At 39.4% G+C, this 2,715-nt stretch overlaps 1 non-coding gene across 1 annotated transcript; it reads left to right on the top strand.

Annotated features, from left to right (window-relative positions):
* The first annotated feature begins 663 nt into the window (after positions 1–663).
* On the top strand, positions 664–771 carry LOC132417773 (U6 spliceosomal RNA). The gene has a single exon (XR_009517926.1). It is a non-coding gene; the product is annotated as a U6 spliceosomal RNA (small nuclear RNA).
* Positions 772–2,715: the final 1,944 nt, after the last annotated feature.

Consider the following 2,715-nt stretch of genomic DNA (forward strand, 5'->3'; position numbering starts at 1 on the left):
CAAATCAGAAGGCACTAGGCCCATATGAATTCACTGAGGCAATTCCACCAAACATTTAAGAAAGAATGTATACTCATTCTCTACCATCTCTTCTAGAAGATAGAAGCAAAGGCAATACTTCCTAACTTATACTATGAGTCCAGCGTTACACTAATACTAAAACCAGACAAAGACATTACAAGAAAAGAAAACTACAGACCAAGACCTCTCAGGAACATAGATGGAAAAAATCCTCAGCAAAATATTAGCTAGTCCAATCCAGCAATGTATAGTAAGAACTATACACCATAACCAAGGGGGGTTTATTCCATCTATGCAAGGATTATTCAATTAATGTAATCCATCACATCAACAGGCTAAAGGAGAAAAATCACGTGATCATATCGATAGATGCAGAAAAAGTATTTGACAAAATCCAACACCCATGCAGGGTAAAAACTTTCAGCAAGCTAGGAATAGAGCAGGAACTTCCTCAATTTGATAAAGAACATCTACAGAAAAACTATGGCTAATATAACAAATGGTGAGAAACTACATTCTTTCCTGCTAAGATCAGAAACAAGGCAAGGATATTTTCTCCCACCATTCCTTTTAAACACTGTATTACAAGTCCTAGCTAATGCAACAAGACAAGAAAGGGATATAAAAGGGATACAGGTTGGAGTGCTCACTTCAGCAGCACGTATACTAAAATTGGAATGGTACAGAGAAGATTAGCATGGCCCCTGCGCAAGGATGGGCACGCAAATTTGTGAAGCGTTCCATATTTAAAGAAATAAAAAGGTATACAGGTTGGGAAGAAATAAATAAAACTGTCTTTGTTTGAAGATGACATGACTATGTAGAAAATCTGAAAGAATTGACCAAAAAAACCCTGGAACTAAAGTTGGGTGATTATAGCAAGGTTGCAGGATACAAGGTTAAAATACAAAAGTCAATCACTTTCCTATATATCAGTAATTTGAAATAAAAAACAATACCATTTAAATTAGTACCCCCAATAATGACATATTTAAGTATAAATCTCAAATAACATGAACAAGATCTATGTGAGGAAAACTACAAAACTCTGATGAAAGAAATAAAAGAACTGAATAAATGAAGAGCTATTCCATATTCACAGACAGGAAGACTCAACATTGTCAAGACGTCAGCTCTTTCCAACTTGATCTATAGATTCAATGCAATCCCAGTCAAAATCCCAGCAAGTTGTTTTGTGGATATTGACAAACTGATTCTAAAGTTAATATGGCGAGGCAAAAGGTCCAGAAGAGCCAACACAATATTGAAGGAGAAGAACAAAGTCAGAGGACGGACACGAACTGACTTCAAGACAGTAATCAAGATAGTCTTTTATTGGCAAAAAATAGACTAATAGATCAATAGAACAGAACAGAGAACCCGGAAATAGACCCACATACATATAGTCAGCTCATCTTTTTTTTTTTTTTTTTTTTTTTTTGCGGTACTCAGGCCTCTCACTGTTGCGGCCTCTCCCGTTGTGGAGCACAGCCTCCAGATGCGCAGGCTCAGCGGCCATGGCTCACGGGCCTAGCCGCTCCGCGGCATGTGGGATCTTCCCGGACCAGGACACGAACCCGTGTCCCCTGCATCGGCAGGCAGACTCTCAACCACTGCGCCACCAGGGAAGCCCGTCAGCTTATCTTTGACAGGCAATACAATGGAGACAGTCTTTTCAACAAATGGTGCTGCAACAACAGACATCCACATAAAAACAAAAAACAAACAAGCAAAAAACAAAAAAAAAGGAAGAAAGGGAAAAAAAGAATCTGCACACAGACCTTACATGCATCACAAAATTAACTCAAAATGGAACATAAACCTAAATTTGAATGCAAAACTATAAAACTCTCCTACAAGATAACAGAGGGAGTATCTAGATGACCTTTGTTATGGCAATAACTTTTTAAATACAACACCAAATGTATGTTCCATGAAAGAAGTAACTGATAAACTGGATTTCATTAAAATTAAAAAAAAAACTTCTGCTCTGCAAAAGACTCAGTCAAGAAAATGAGAAACCAAGCCACAGAATGTTATAAAGTATTTGCAAAAGCCATCTCATAAAAGGATCGTTATCCAGAATATACAAAGAGCACTTAAAACTCAACAATAAGAAAATGAACAACCTAATTTTAAAATGGGCAAAATATCTGAACAGACACATCACCAAAGAAGGTATAAAGATGGAAAATGAGCATGTAAAAGGATGCCCAACATCATATGTCATTAGGGAAATGCAAATTAGAACAACAGTGAGATATCATTACACACCTATTCGAATGAAAAAAATCCCAAACTCTGACAACATCACCTATTGGTGAGGATGTGGAGCAACAGGAACTCACGTTCATTGCTGGTGGGAATACAAAATGGTACAGCCACTTTGTTTTTTTTTTTTTTTTTTTTTTTTGTGGTACGCGGGCCTCTCACTGTTGTGGCCTCTCCCGTTGCAGAGCACAGGCTCCGGACGCGCAGGCTCAGCAGCCATGGCTCACGGGCCCAGCCACTCCGTGCATGTGGGATCCTCCCGGACCGGGGCACGAACCCGTGTCCCCTGCATTGGCAGGCGGACTCTCAACCACTGTGCCACCAGGGAAGCCCGGTCCAGCCACTTTGGAAGACCGTTTGGCAGTTTCATACAAAACCAAATATACTCGTACCCCAAATCCAGCAATCATGCTCCTTGGTATT

This window comes from Delphinus delphis, chromosome 21, assembly GCF_949987515.2.
Source record: "Delphinus delphis chromosome 21, mDelDel1.2, whole genome shotgun sequence".
Taxonomy (NCBI): Eukaryota; Metazoa; Chordata; class Mammalia; order Artiodactyla; family Delphinidae; genus Delphinus; species Delphinus delphis.